This window comes from Oryctolagus cuniculus, chromosome 8, assembly GCF_051225735.1.
Source record: "Oryctolagus cuniculus isolate XC-2025 breed Fujian yellow rabbit chromosome 8, ASM5122573v1, whole genome shotgun sequence".
NCBI classification, from domain to species: Eukaryota; Metazoa; Chordata; class Mammalia; order Lagomorpha; family Leporidae; genus Oryctolagus; species Oryctolagus cuniculus.
Genome location: NC_142874.1, coordinates 137,177,248 through 137,193,374, shown reverse-complemented (window position 1 = coordinate 137,193,374; position 16,127 = coordinate 137,177,248). Strand labels below are relative to the sequence as shown.

Here is a 16,127-nt window from a genome sequence, read left to right as displayed (position 1 = left end):
TGTGCAGCCACTGTCGGGAATTCCTCCATTCTGTGACTTCCCAGACGCCTGGCGCTTCGGATTCTTCTTGGTTTGCTAATTCTTGGGTTTTTTCAGATCAGCTGGTCTCTCCTAACAAGCACGAGTTGTTAGTATCCTGGGAGTTGCAGGCAAGTTACAATCTGAGATCCTAGGTGCCACTACTCTTTTGTGGCCATTTAACCCCTAACAAGATTCTTTTTAGTTCTGATTCCAAAGCTCCCTTTTCTAATCCATCTTATCTTACTTGATTGTTGAGCACCTGCTATGTGCCAGAGGCTGCTTCCTAGCCCAGGGGAAAGGTACAGTGCTAAACAGGGCAGGCAGGCCTGTTCATGGAGCTTACGCCCAAGGCAGTAAGAACCTGTTCTGTATTTTGAGTCTCTTTTTCTAAGCTGTCAACTAAATTCTTGTGGCTACTCATTCTCACTTAACCCCAGGGTGGCCACATAAGTAAATTTCACTTTTATACTTGGGGTGCTGGGTTGAAGGTTTGTGTCCTCTCCAATCCTTGTTTTGAGATCCTAGCCTATAACCCTCCATGTGGTGGGATTAGCAGGTGAAGCCGCTGGGAGGTGATTAAGCTGTGAAGATGGAGAATTCACGAATAGGGATGGCCATTAGGCCCTTATAAAGACAGGCCAGAGCGTTAGCCTGCCCTCTTTCTGCTTGCGAGGATGCTGGGAGACGCCCATGGTCTGCAGCCTGGAGCAGGGCCCTCCCCAGCACCTGCCCGTGCTGGCATGGCACCTGCTGTCTCAGCCGCCGGAACGGTGAGAAATACAAGTGTGTTGTTTGTAAGCTGCTCAGCACACATCTTTAACTGTAGGAAAACACTAAAGCAGGTGTGGGAAACCGCTCTGAAGTGCAGTATCTGAAAGTTATTGTGATGGTACTGAAGCAAGCCGGGTTACTATTTAGGAAGGCGGCTGTGGAATCTCCCCACTTGGTTCATACGTGTTGCTGTCCGTGTGTGAAGTCGGTCGCCCTCTGTGGGTGCATATGTGTTGCTGTCTGTGTGTGAAGTCAGGCTCCCTTTGTGTGTGTTTGTAGTGGGCATCTGCTGTTGCTACCACCATGCAGCTTCTCCCCGTGACGCTGAGGAGGAGACATTCCCGTCATGCCTCCGTCATGATCTGAGGATCGCCACACAGCTCCCTCTACCCTGGATGCCCTCTGTTCTCCCCAGGGGAAAAGAGTGGCTGCCTGGTGGGTGTGTTTGGGTGCAGAAGCCGAGCATGTTAGTTAGATTCGGTCTCTTTCTCTTTGGCACCTACAGGTCTGCTCCTCCGCCCCAGGAATCTGGTGGTGAGGCCCCCACGGTGGCGGGAGTGCGTGTCTGGGTTGCCGCAGGCCCTCTGGTGCAGGAATTCGTAGGCTCACCTGGTTACTGGCCTGAAGCCCCATGGTAAAGGTGCTATTTTCACACCTCTCCATTTGGCTCTGGGGTCTTTTTCTCAACTGGCTCCAATCTAGGGTGGGACGTGGCGCGCTCTCAAGCCTCCCATCTTCCCCGGCTCATAGTTTGGATTAAGTGAAGCCGACTCCACATGTGAGACTGCAATCCATTCCCCCTTGAGTGTGCTGATTGGTTTAAGGTTGAGCCTATCAGCATAATCAGGTTCTCATTGGAGAACTCTTGATTTGGGTCTGCTGGACCTAAAAGAGAGCATCCTGGGATTAGAGCTGTGGTGGCCATCCTGTTGCAACACAAAGCAGAGAGAGGTAGAAAGCTAGTCCTGAGGATGTTTGGGTTCAGGCTTCAGTCCTATCTGGAGCAAATTCTTCTGCATCTGGATTTTCATTTTAAGTGAAACAATTTTCTTTTGGCCTAGGCCAGTTTGGGTCGATTTTCGGCCATCTACAGTGGTGAGTCACTCTTCATGTTGTTTTCATATTGTTCATTTTAATTGATTTTAGAAGCCTACAGATCACTTTTAGAAAGTATTCAGTCACCCCACGAAGGAACTTGAGTTTTATTGTTGAGATATTAATTGCGTTAGTCATATGTGTTACATATTTCCTTTGTGTATTGGTCTGTAATTCTGGTAACAAATCTAATGTGATCTTGGACTCACTTTAAACAGATGATCATTCTAGTTTCTTTCTTAACTGGATTTGTTCTTGAAAGTTATAAAGATCATTATAAATGTCCTAGAGGAAACAAACTCTTTGGGGAAAGTCACTTTAGTAATATACCAAGATAAGCAATCGACATTTTGGTTGGGAATTTTGGTGAAGGTGAAATTCATCAAGAAGAGTGTTGAGATTTGGATGAGCAACAAAAAAGGAGAAGGACTTCCTGCTAACGGGAAGGAAAGCAGTGGAGGTAAGAGGAAGCTACATTCATTGCTATGGAGGGAGAGATGGCTTCTGTTTTATAGAATTCTTTTTGAAAAGAGAAACAGAGTGACAGAAAGGGAGAGAGAATGAGGGAGGTCTTCCATATGCTGGTTCACTCCCCCAAGTCGCTGCAACTGGCCAAAGCCAGATGCCCAGAATTCCATCTGTGGTCTTCCACATGGTTGGCAGGGACCCAGGTGCTTGAGTTGTCATTGGTTGCTTTCGCAGGCACATTAGCAGGAAGCTGGATTGGAATCAGGGCAACTGAAACTTGAACACTCTGATATGGGATGCCAGAGTTGTAAGCTGGGGCTTAACCTGCTGTGCCACAATGACAGTCCTTGTTTTATAGAATTGCTGTTGGAAAGTGGTTGCTCATCGAAAGATTACATTTCCCAGCACCCTTTGCAGCTAGACAGGATCATGTGACTCATTTTCACCAATGAAGTGTGAGTATAAGTAATGTGTTACTTCTATGCCAAGTCGTCGTCGTTGTCTTTTTTTAAGATTTATTTATTTGAAAGTCAGAGTTACATACAGAGAGAAGAAAAGGCAGAGAGAGAGAGAGGGAGGGAGGGAAGGAGGGAGGGAGGGAGAGGTAGGTCTTCCATCTGCTGGTTCACTCCTCAATTGGCAGCAATGGCCAGAGCTGCACTGATCCAAAGCCAGGAGCCGGGAGCTTCTTCTAGGTTTCCCACATGGGTGCAGGGGCCCAAGGACTTGGGCCATCTTCTACTGCTTTCCCAGGCCATAGCAGAGGACTGGATCAGAAGTGGAGCTGCTGGGACTCGAACTGGCGCTCATACAGGATGCCGGCACTGCAGGCGGCAGCTTTACCCACTATGCCACAGTGCCGGCCCCAGCCATGTCTTTTAAAACAGTGGTGCACTCTTTCCCCCCCAACACTCCCAGAAACCTTTTATTTAAGGTATACAAACTTCATGCATTTCATAAATACAACTTTAGGGACATAGTGATTCTTCCCACCTACCTTCTCTCCCACCTGCCCTCCTACCCTTCTTCCTCCTCCCTCTTTTATTCCTATTCTTACTTATTAAAATCTATTTTCAATTAACTTTATACACAGAAGATTAACTTGATACTAGGTAAAGAGTTCAACAAGTAGTATGAAAAAAAAAAAAAAAACCTGTTCCTCCTCAGTTTTTTGATTTTACTTTTGATTTCTTCTACCCATTATCCAATCAGGAGCATGTTGTTCAGTCTCCATGTGTTTGCATGTGTTCTAGAGGCTCTTGAGTTGTTGATTTCCAGCTTCATTCCTTGCAGTAGGAGAAGGTGCATGGTATGATTTTGGTTTTTTTCTTTTTGAATTTGCTGAAACTTGCTTTATGGCCTAGCCTATGGTCCATTCTAGAGAAAGTTCCATGCACTGGTGTGAAGAATGTGTATTCTGTAACTGTAGGATAAAAAGTTCTGTAGATATCCTTTAGGTCCATTTTGTCTGTAGTGTCAATTAACTGTTTCCTTGCTGATTTTCTGTCTGGTTGGTCTGTCCTTTGCTGAAAGTGGGATATTGAAGTCTCCCATTACTATTGTATAGGAGTCTATGTTTCCCTTTAAATTCATTAACATTTCTTTTATATAGCCAGGTGCCCTGTAGTTAGGTGCATGTACATTTATAATAGTCACATCTTCTGTTGAATTGATCCCTTAATGATTTCATAGTGCCCTTCTTTTGTCTTTTTTAATAGTTTTTGTGTTCAAGTCTATTTTGTCTGGTCTTAGGATGGCTACACCAGCTCTTTTTTGGTTTCTGTTAGCATGGAATATCTTTTCCATCCTTTCACTTTCAGTCTGAGTGTATCTTTGTTGGTGAGATGTGTTTCTTATAGGCAGCAAATAGTGGGTTTTATTTCTTAATCCACTCAGCCAGTCTGTATTTTTAACTGGAGAGTTGAGGCTATTTACATTCAAGGTGACTATTGATAAGTATCGACTTTGCCCTGCCATTTTTTTGTGAATATTCCTGTTGTTTACTTTGGATTACCTTTATACTTCTATGAGGGGATTTTCTGCCTTTACCTTCTTTCGTAGTGATGACCATGTTTCTGTGTTTCTGTGTGTAGCACATCCTGAAGCATCTTTTGAAATGTTGGATGAGTGGTGACAGATTCTCTCAATTTTTGTTTGTTATGAAAGGTCTTTATTTCACCTTAATTCATAAATGAGAGCTTTGCAGGGTACAGTATTCTGGGTTGACAGTTTTTCTCTTAATACTTAGAATATATCTCACCATATATATCACAACTGGGCTGATCTCAAGGCAGGAGCCAGGAGCTTCCTCCGGGTCTGCCATGCAGGTGCAGAGGCCCAAAGACTTAGGTCATCTTCTACTGCTTTCCCAGGCCAAAACAGAGAGCTTGATCAGAAGTGGAGCAGCTGGGACTCGAACCAGCTGCTGTATGGGATGCTGGCAGCATAGGCACGACAGCTTTATCTGCTACACCACAGTGCCGGCCCTATCTTCCTTATTGTTTCTTGAATGGTTGCGTTTATTTTTAGGCATTTGTGGAGATACCTGTTAATTTTTTTCTCCTGTGATGGCTTTTGTCTTTGGACTATGCTCCTGTCCCTGTGGATTAGTGGAGTGTCTACTCTTAGTACCCTGAGGTGTATGCTAGGTGTGACCAGGGAGTTCTGTCCAGTGCATCAGGGTGAGGGGAGTGTCCAAGGTGACACCCAAGTTGAGTGTAGTAAATCTCTCTCTCTCTCTCTTTTTTAAATCAGAAGGGAGGTTTAATCTGCTCTGTTGGCATTGTCTCACGCTCACCTCCTCTCTTCCAAGGAGACCAATGCCTGGGCACTAGCCCCAGTAGGTATAATATTCATTTGCGCTGCCACAAGAACCACACAAAGGATCCCCTTTGTACTCAGTGTGAGCATGGATCCTGCAGCAGCGACCCTTACCAGGGAATCGGGGAGTCCTGAGCATGTGGAGCTGCCCACAGTGATTACCCAAAGACCCAGCCATACCCTGCACCCTTTCACTCAGCCACAGTGTGCTCACAGTCCTAGCACACAGTTCTCCCGTGGTCATGAGTACTGTGTAACAGCCCCAGTCAATTCTCCCATCCAGACTTGGGCATCCCTTCTTGGCTATCTGCTGGGCATGTAGATGTGAACTGGTGTAGCTGTTGTGTATGTCCAAAATGGCGCCTGCCCACTCTTGGCTAGTTATAGGACACTGGTGCTGGGTGGTCGTGGAGAGAGAAATGTGGCCCCGTTTCCCTTCTAGGCTGGCAGGTATACTGTCCCCCACAGGATTCCCAGCCGGACTCGCGCAAGGCTCTTCCTACAGCTTTATTGCCAGTGGCTGCTGCAGTCTGGTCTCGCCTCACTCCATTTCTGGTGCTGAGGCTCTTGGCTGCTGGGGTCCTGAGTTGTGCATATCCACACTCTCCACATTGTCCGTAGTGTCCCTCTAATATGCATGGAGTTTCTTCTGCTGTTTTCTCCCTAACTCTTCCCTGAGATTGCACTCTCTCTATGCTTTTTTTTTTCTTTAAACTCTCTTGACCTAGACTAGAGCAGTAAGCTCCCTCCCTGTTCTGCCATCTTGGTGTCTCTGGGTCTGCCTCTCTTGGAGCCCTCTGACAGTGGTCCACTCTTTTGGTACCTTTTCTCTCTTCCATCTGTATGATTCTCCAGTGTTTGATGGAGGCATAAACCCTAAGATGCTTTGGACTGTTTAGTGAAAGCCTCTGCTGTATTTGCTGTGCATTTGCGGATGTGTTTGAAGCAGTGGCAATGAGTGATTCTCAGTGTGGTTTCTAGACCAGGAGAGTCACCATTGCTGGGGACTTGTTTCCACGCGCTGTCTTGGGCCAACCCTAGATGTGTTGTATTAGAAAGTCAGAGAGATCTGTGTTTCAACAAGCTCTCAGGGGGCTGCGCTTTCCCACCTCTGCTACTCTAACTGATCAAGTGCTTTCTTCCTTCAACTTGGCCTTTTCTTCATCAAGCCCTCCCAGGACCCCCAGTTTCTGGATTTCACTGTGAATGGTGGCTGAAAGTTAGCAATGAATGGTATTGGAAAATCATGTGCGCGGGATAAGATGCTTGGGGAATATGGAGTTCTGCTGAATTCTGAGGACAAGAAACTTCCTGAAGCTTAAAACAGCCTATAAACAGTTTTTTTCCAGTTATAAATATTTTCATTTGAAGGAAAGCTGTCCTAGGGTGGGAGTTACAACCCAAATGCATCTTAGGCAATCTAACCAAGGGAAGTGGGCTGGGTGGGGGGTAGCAACGAAGACTAAGCAGCAGCTGATGGTTCAGAATGTGACCCATGTGCTCTCAGATCTAAACATTTTAAAACAGATCTGGGCCAGCGCCGCGGCTCACTAGGCTAATCCTCCGCCTTGCGGTGCCAGCACACCAGGTTCTAGTCCCGGTCGGGGTGCTGGATTCTGTCGCGGTTGCCCCTCTTCTAGGCCAGCTCTCTGCTGTGGCCAGGGAGTGCAGTGGAGGATGGCCCAAGTGCTTGGGCCCTGCACCCCATGGGAGACCAGGATAAGTACCTGGCTCCTGCCTTCGGATCAGTGCGGTGCGCCGGCCGCAGCGGCCGTTGACGGGTGAACCACGGCAAAGGAAGACCTTTCTCTCTGTCTCTCTCTCTCACTGTCCACTCTGCCTGTCAAAAAAAAAAAAAAAAAAAGGCATATCTGGAAAATTGGATTTTCATGTCACATCTTCTGGTTTGTAGATGTTGACTTACATTAAAAAAAAAACACCTAAGTTTTGTGTAGGACAAACATTGCCCGAGTGTTGAATTTGGCCACTGGGCCTCCAGCTGCACACCTGTGTCTGGAGGGACCAGGGAGCCAGGAGCCTGGCCAACGTCTCCTCAGTCATCAGGAGGCAAAATAGCTTCTACACACAGAAGATGAGCTTCAAAGAAGGGATGAGGAAGAGCTTGCACGAAGTAGTTGCCAAGGTAACGTCTTGCTGATGAGAAAGGGACGGCGATTGGGTTTTATGTCGACGCAGTGGGAGAATGAAACATAATTTCCCCGTCTCCTTTCTGTTTAAGATCAGCGAGGAGATGGATGTGGTCGCAGTGCTCTGCCTGAGGTTAGCAGGGAGCAATTCCTTTCCCATTTGGAGAGACCCCAGTGAGACCTGATCAACTGGCAACACACAGAAGTCACACCATTAAATCTTCCAATTTGCTAGCAGCAAATCAATGAACTAGTGGCTGCCCTAAGCTAGCATCCAGGGAGCTGTGCACAAGCTATTTGATACCTGAATTTTAGTGAGGGGAAGGTAAAGCTTTTCTTAAAGCAGAGAGGAAAAGATAGTATGAAGTAATGGGAGTAGACAGTTGAAGTTTTATGCAAAGAGAGCGGATTGTTTTAAATTCTGTCTTAACCTTGTTGTAGAACTAATGGTAGGGTTTGGTTGCATGTTCATACCAACCAATTAATAAGCAAAACTTTTGTTCTATTTCATGTCAATGAAGCTGAACTCTTATTTTTTATTATACAAATAAGACGTTGCTATAGGGCCTGCAGGCAGTCTCTTCATTCTGAACAAGACTCTACCTTGGCATGTTTTCAGCACAGTGAGACGGAAACTTCCCAATGCCAAGAGACACATATTAGACTGAGGAACTTCACTTTCCCTTTAATCCTTACCTAATACGCAGTTATTAGCTCTACTGCCTTGACCTGTGGCCTGAAGGTGGTCTTCCTTGAGTGTAGAAGTCTACACCCTCATGGGAGACCTGGAACCTGGCTCTGGCCCCAGCCCAGCCCTGGCTATCATAGATGTTAGGGGAATGAACCAGCAAAAGGGAAATCTCTCTCTCTCTGTTTTGCTCTCAAAAGAGATCTGACTCTGGATGTGGTCTTGGTTACTTACTGGGAGCAAATCGCAAGGTCTCCCCCATGACACAGTCGGGCCTCCTTTCCACTTCACAGCCTGTCTATGCCTTTTCATAGAGGTCTACTTCATTTTTTTTAAAAAATATTTTATTTATTTGAAAGGCAGAGTTAGAGAGGTTCATTCCCCAGATGGCTACAACTGCTGGATCTGCGCTGATCCAAAGCCAGGAGCCAGGAGCTTCTTCTGGTTTTCCTACATGGGTGAAGTGGCCCAAGGACTTGAGTCATCTTCTACTGCTTTCCCAGGCCATAGCAGAGAGCTGGATCAGACGTGGAGCAGTCAGGACTTGAACCGGTGCCCATACGGGATGCCGTCACTGCAGGAGACAGCTTTACCTGCTGTACTGCTGCACTTGCCCCTCCACCTCATCCTTTGAATAACTGTAGGTTCTTGGACAGGTATCCAAATACTGGCTGTCATTTATGATGTGTCCTCTTTATGTTGTGATATTGCAATAAATATCCTAACAACCTATTTCTGCTTACCTGTATAATATTTTGAAGGACAAATTCTTCCCTGTGAAGCTAGAAAATCTAAGTGCAGGTGGGTTTAAAGTTTCAGTATTTTACTGCCCTGCAGTGGGTTTAGAACAATTCATATCCCTATCAATAATTCATTAAGCTGTTGGTGTCCCCGTGGCCTTTCAATATATTGTAAGATATCTCAGCTTTCTCAACATGATATGGAAAAAATAGTGGTTTTGTTCCAGTTTTTTTTTTTTTTTAGTATTACAAGAGACTTTGAACATTCTTCCATACGTTTTAAAGGTGCCTGCATTTCTTTTTCAGTGAAATGTCTCTTCATCGGCTTTTATAGAAGTTGTTGGCATATTTGTGATGGGCTGTATTCATTCTTTATGCACTAAGCGGTTTAGACTTTTGTCACATGATTGGTTTAAAATATGTACTTGTGTTCAGGTGGCCCATGTTCTTAGAATTCGTAGTCTCAGGTGAACTCCCCACCTGGGGAAGGACTGGCCAAGGCTACACACACACGCCAGGGTCTCCGAATCGCTCAATGACAATAGACCTACCTTGGACTGCTTTGTGAAGGCCTCTGCTGTATTTGCTGTGCACTTGTGGGTGTGTTTGATGCAGAGGCAATGAGCGATTCTCAGTGTGGTTTCCAGGGAAAGTGCTTGAATCTCGGGTGCGGGGGATGCAGGTACGAGGTGCGTACAAGGAGGCCCTAACCCACTTGTACACACCTGTGAAGGAAGACAGTCTTAGGATCCGAGGGAGACAGTTCAGCGAGTGGCTCGAGCCGTGTCCAGGACACCGGTGATGGTGTCCAGCAGGAGTGGCTGGGTGATTGTGGTGCTGGGGCAGGCAGGGCTGGGTCCTAGCTTGGGTTTGGAAGACCGATGTGATGTGTATTTAGATGTCTGGAGCTCAAACTCGTAGGACAAGTTTTGTTTTTCCCCGTTCACATCCAAGGACAGCCCTCTGTCTCGCTGCTTCTTGGTGTGTGTAGAGAACACTCATGTTTCCTGCAGTGCTGGTGTCTTCCCAGGCCAGGGCTGTGCGTGGAGAGAAGCTTGTTCAGGCCATCGGGCCAGGGGTAGACTCTCTCGGGGATAGGGGGCAGCTTTTCTTTCTGGTGCTCCGTGTGGTGCCCTCCTGGCACCTCTTCTCGTGTGGGGCCCTACGTTGACCTCCAGGTCTGCATTCGAGTGGATGGTGAAACCTCCACCAGTGTTCACCCCATCCCTCTCCTTTGGTTTTCACAAAGAACACTGAAGAACCTTGACATTCCATAACTAGCAACAAAAACTGTTGCTCCGTTCCTTCTTGCAGATAGATCTTTTTTTCTCACATAGGCCGCTTTTCAGACAGGAAATCTGCAAAGAGCCCCGTGTTTTCCCACATGCGGTCTCCGCCAGTGCTGTTTGCACAATGCCTTAGTGCGTCCTCACTCAAGAGCTGGGTCTGTTACTCCATTGACTGACGTTTTCACATGGCGTTTTCAGCTGCCTGAATAACTGCAATATTTCCCAGGAAAAAAAATCAAAGTAATGGGAGGGACCTAAAATTATTCATCTCTTAACACCACCAGCCTACATTTTCTGCCTGGAGCCTGGTGAAGTTCTCATTTTTAAGGTTGTCTCTAGCTACCAGGAGTCTGTGCTTTTGTTATATAGGTGATGTGTAGATTGTAAAAATCAATGACCATTACAGATTGTCAAAGCAGCCGTGATTATAAAATGATGAGATCAGCTGAAAACTGCAGCTCGCAGACATCCAGGTTTGTAAGAGAAATTGAAGACGAGAGGGGAGAGTCGATTGCATTGAGTCTGCCTCCTGGTCTGGGAGCTGTGCTCTTCCCACTCAGGCTCCTGGCCTTGCAGGAGCACAGGACTGGGAGATGCTGGACTCTCCAGTGAGACGCTGCTATCCCCACCCTGCCACAGGCCTGGGCCAGGTGTTGTCATTCTCAGTGGCCTGGTGTCTGTGTTAGTCAACCTAAGGCACACGGGAAAAGACCTTGTGATGTGAATCAATAGAAGAAAGCTCCTTTGGTTTAAAAAAAAATTCTTTTTTTTCTATTGGTGGAATGTGCTGTGCATAGGGTCAGGTATGCCTCTGACAGTGACAGGGCACTCACAGGTTATGTCACAGGAAAGTCCTCACAAGCGGTTATGTCCCCTGTGACGGTGTGGATGTGGTTGGAGTGTGTGACCCAGTGACTCGTGTGTTGAAAGATTTTTTTTTTTTAAGATTTATTTTATTGAAAGGCAGAGTGACAGAGGGAGGGAGAGACAGAGAGAAAGAGAACGTCCCTCCCCAGCTTCATTCCTCAATTGGGTACAACAGCTGGCGCTGGGCCAGGTTGCAGCCTGGAGCCAACAACTCCACTGGGTCCCCCTCATGGGTGTCCGTGGCCCAAGCACCTGCTTTCCCAGGCACATCAGCAGGGTGCTGGATCAGAAGCTGAGCAGCTGGTGCTTGAACTGGCGCTCTGATATTGCATGCCATCATCACAGGCGGGCCATCAACACAGGCAGCAGCTTGACCCCCTGCACCACAACACCAGCCCCTCAGGTGTGTCAACTTAATTCCCATTGGGAGGTATTAAGAGGTGAAGACTTAATCTGGCTTTGGTGTCTAGAGGTGGGGCCTTCGGGAGGGGATTTGGTTTGGACAGAGTCATTTGGGTGGAGCCCCCATGAGTGATCAGTGGTGCATTTATAAGGAGAGAGAAATCAGAAAGGCACATGGACACATGTGTTCCCCATGTCTTGCCATGTGGATCCTGCCCTGCTCTGGGACTTTGCTGACAAGCAGGTCATCACCAGAGGCAAGTCCTTGAGCCCCCAGAGCTGTAAACTTACCCAGCCTCAGGTATCTCGTTACAGGAATGCAAAGTAGACCAGTGCACCCCCTTCCCTTAATATCTGCTCATGTAAGCTCATGTGCATTTTTATCCTCTAAGTCTTTGCTGATGTCATGGAAAGACCTTTCCAGAACGGATAAATATCTAATTTCCAAATATCTAATCTTTAGATCAAATGTCACTTCTTTCCGTGCTTTTTTCTTTTTTTTTAAATGAAATATTTATTTATTTGAAAGGCAGAGTTACAGAGGCAGGAGCTTCCATCTACTGGTTCACTCCCTAAATGGCCACAACAGCTTAGATGGATCAGGCCAAAGCCAGGAGCCTGGAACTCCATCTAGGTCTCCCATCTGGATAGCAGGGGACCAAGCACTTGGGCCATCTTCTGCTGCTTTCCCAGGTGCGTTAGCAGGGAGCTGGATCAGGAGTGGAGGAGCTGGGACTCGAACCCATGCTCATATGGGATGTTGGTGTTGCATGTGGTGGCTTAACCCAAGGCACCACAACACTCGCCCTCTATGGTTTTCTAGATCCTTCTTCCCAGGTAGAAGTTGCACCATATATCCCCTTATGTAATCACTTTATTAACATAAATATCCTCATTTTACAGAGTTGGTGCTGCCTTAGCACATGTGCCAAAGGACAAAGGAGGACATTGAGTCTAGGGGAAAGCACGGAAAGTAAAATCAACCTCCCACCCACTCCTGTGCAATGGGCAGAACAGGGTGCCAATTTTGGCTCTAAACTTCTAGCAGCTTGTGCAGAATTGAAGACACGATGAATGATAAGATTTGAGTATTTCCATAATATAAAAACAAGTCAGTGTTCTGTGAATGTTCTTCCTGAATCAGATCAGAGAGAGGCTCCTCCTTCGAATACAAGCCCTGCAGGATGTAGGGGAGGAAGCTTCCACGGTGATACACAGGTGCATATTTCATTGCATTCAGGAGTTTTTTCAAAACAGTTGTTTGGTGAGCAGAGAAAATGAGAGAGAGCGAGATCGAGTGAACACCTACCTCCATTCACTGGCTCACTCTACAAATGGCAGATGGCCAAAGCTGGGAGAGAGAGCTCAGTCCAGGTCTCCCACAGGGGTGGCAGGCACCCAACCACTTGGGGCATCACTTGCTGCCCTCTTTGGTCTGCACTAGCAGGAAGCTAGAATTGGGAGCCAAAGTCAGGAGCTGAATCGAGGCACATCAATTTGGGACATGGATGTCTTCACCAGCACCTTAGCCACTGGGCCAAATGCCCACATCCAGCAGTTTTTAAATGCTACACATTAGAGGCTCATAATGAGATACCATAGCTGGGCAACAGCAGTGCCACTGAGATATGAACACGTGGCTGTGGGTCATGCTCTTTTAGTTTTTCACTGATTTTTTAAAAACTGAATTATGGGGGCCAGTGCTGTGGCATAGTAGGTTAAGCCTCTTCCTATGGCACTGGGATCCCATATGGGCATTGGTTCATGTCCCGGCAGCTCCCCTTCCAGTTCAGCTCTCTGCTGATGGCCTGGGAAAGCAGCAGAAGATGGCCCAAGTGCTTGGGCCCCTGAACCCACATGGGAGACCTAGAAGAAACTCCTGGCTCCTGGCTTTGGATTGGTCTAGCATTGGCTGTTGTGGCCATTTGGGGAATGAACCAATGTATGGAAAGACCTCTCTCTCTGTCTCTCCCTCTCTCTCTAACTCTACCTCTCAAGTAAATTAATTAAAAAATCTGAATTATGTAATTATTTACATAAAGCATATATATTGACATAGAATTAATGTAGTAGATGGTCTGTTTATCTTTTAGAACTTTCAGAAATTATTTATCATGAGAATGTTAGCTAAGGGTTGTTTGGCTGGGCGTTCAGGCCTACATGTGTTATATTACATTACATCATATAACATCACATTATATATATATATATATAATGTAATTTTCCCAGCAAGAACCAAGAGTGCGGGTGACCTGCAGCCTGTTGAAGACAGTGTGGGTCGCCTGGCAGCCTGGCAGGATGTGCCCGCATTGTATTTTAGTAACCAGCCTGGCAGGCGTCCAGGAAAGCAAGTCCAAAGGGAAGAGTGAGAGACAGCCAGGCAGGAGCCTAGAAGGGTGGAGATGGGAGGGGGCCCCAAGCAGTGGGTTGGGGTTGGGGGTGGGAGGTGTGGAGATGCCCAGGTACCATCTTTCCTGTTGAGTCTGCTCATGTCTGCGCTCAGTCCCTTTCCCACCATTTCCACCCCTGGGAGTTGCAAGCTGCTAGAAATACAGGAAGTACAATTCTAGCTCCTCTGAGGGCTCCAGTTAGCTTTTGCCAATGGGAGATTGGGAGGAGGCAGGGAGGGGCAGCTATTCACCTGGCTGTGACCATGGTAACAGGGGTGGTGCTGGGGTGCCAGGGACTCCCAACAGCACTCACGGTGGTTCCAGCATCACCTGTGGGAGCTTGGACCCTTAGTGCCTGCTACGAAGCAGGGGTTGGCAGCCTGCAAGATGGCCACCTCTTATCCTGGCCTCCTGGGACTCATGACCTCGTGTATTCCTCTGCTCTTGAGTGACTTGCTGCCACCCAGTAGAGTATGGCACCATGGAGGATGCCATTTCTGTGCTGAGGCTGCAAACACTACCTTCTGTTTGCAAGCAGCCTCTGCTGCCCTTTTAGCTCGCATGCTTCGATGAAGAAAGCACCGTGCTCACGGCAGCCACGTGGCAAGGACTGAGGCCAGATTCTTGCCCACAGACTACATGGAGCTGGATCCTGCCAATGCCTCCGTGGGCCTGAATATGCACCTCTCCTGTCTGAGCCTTCAGGTGAGCCGAGCCTGCCCGACACCCCGATTGCACCTGTTGGGGCAGTGGCAGCCTCTCCCAGGTAAGACCACCTTCGGCTTAGCTGTGTTTGCGACGCACTTGTCACTGTTAGAAAAAGAGTGCAGAAAGGAGACATAATATGAACTTGCAGCCAGAACGAACTTATTCAGAGAAAATAAATTTGCAGAAGTGGGTGACCAAGGCTTCAACCCCAAGTTCTGGCCCTTTTATATTTCAGGAGGGCCAGGGGTGGGGTAGGGGTAGAGGGTTGCAGGTGGGGGTGAATTCCTGGAACTGGTCTTTCAGGTGGCGTGAGGGGCTTTGGGGACCTGGGAAAGAATATGGGGGTGGGGTGTGAAGGCAGCAGGTGTGAGACCCAATTGAGATTCAAGGTCATGGAACAAATTCCAGTGTTTGTCTTTTGGGCAATGAGCGAGAAGGGCTAAGGCTTGTGTGTTTGTTCCATCAGTCACCATTTCCTGTGTTAAATCCCATGTGTCTGGAATCCCTGAACACTACTGATAAAACCACAGGACTGTTTGCCCTGGTAAGGAGGTAAAGGAAACACTATAGGATTCTAAATGTCACTGCTTTGTAGCTATAAGAAAATGGGACGTGACTTTGAAAGAAGTTTGTTTACTTATGAGAGAGAGAGAGCGCGCATGCGAGCAGGTAACGGGGAACTCCATCTGGGTCTCCCATGGGATTCACTCTAACTGCCTGTGATGACTGGGGCTGGGCCAGGCTGACCCCAGGAGCTGGGACCTCAGTCTGCATCTCCCTGATGGAGGGCAGGAACCCAGTTCCTTGAGCTGTCCCCTGCTGCCTCCCAGGGTCTGCATTGGTAGGAAGTTGGAATTGGGAGCAAATCCAGGACTTGCATCCAGGCACTCTGGTATGGGAGGTGGGTGTGGTAACCACTAGGACAAATGCCTACTCCTCCCCTCTTTCCTTCTCTCTTTCTCTCTCTCTCTGGGGTCAAGGTTTGTCTCTCTGCCATCCTAGTATCTGAGGAAAGTCAACTTCAAAACATGGAGTTATTGGTTGGATATATGAGAGGTCTTCAAAAAGTGCATGGGAAATGGGATTGAAAGATAGGATTATTTTGATGCAAAAAATTGATCTATGCACAGTCTTTATTTTAATTTTTAGTTTTAACAGATTCAGTGTTCTTTGTAGATACAATTCTAAGAACATAATGATATTCCCTTCTTCCTCCCACTCTCTCCCTCCCACCCTCCTTCCTTCTCCTCTTTTTTTTAGTTTTGAGATAGCATATTTTAAATTTACATTATGATAAAAAGGCTCAAAATGCTGAATAAGAAGTTTAACAAGTAAAAAGCGAAAAGTTTGCTGGTAATATGGACAATGGCTATAAACATTAATTGAATGGCGAAATGACCATTTCACCCATAATCAGTACATTTTAAAATAAACACATCTTTAAGCTATAGTAGTATAACATTCTTAACTATTGGTTTCATAAAGGTATAAAGCAAATTTACAAAACTATATTTGCAGCAATACTGTTAGACACAGGCATTTCTTTTTTCTTGTTCACTTTTTTAAAATCTTCGTTCCCACCTATAAAGGACAACAAGCAGTATTTGTCTTTCTGGGTCTGGCTTATTTTAACGTAGTGTCCTCCAGTTGTGTCCATGTTGCGGCAAATGGTTGAATTTCATTTTTTATAGATAACAATATTCCATTGTGTATACATATAC

General features: G+C 46.8%; 1 long non-coding RNA gene across 21 annotated transcripts in view; it reads left to right on the top strand.

Annotated features, from left to right (window-relative positions):
- Positions 1 to 583: 583 nt before the first annotated feature.
- LOC149125175 (uncharacterized) overlaps positions 584 to 16,127 on the top strand; it is an 80,075-nt gene continuing 64,531 nt past the window's right edge. For 2 of the 21 annotated variants that reach the window (XR_016212167.1, XR_016212158.1), the window contains exons 1-2: positions 1,264 to 1,887; positions 14,333 to 14,464. This is a non-coding gene — a long non-coding RNA (uncharacterized LOC149125175). Of the gene's footprint in view, positions 792 to 888; positions 1,228 to 1,256; positions 1,888 to 2,259; positions 2,348 to 2,713; positions 2,811 to 14,254; positions 14,465 to 16,127 lie in introns of those variants that run through there. The other 19 variants (XR_016212157.1, XR_016212174.1, XR_016212165.1 and 16 more) reach the window with 18 other exon arrangements.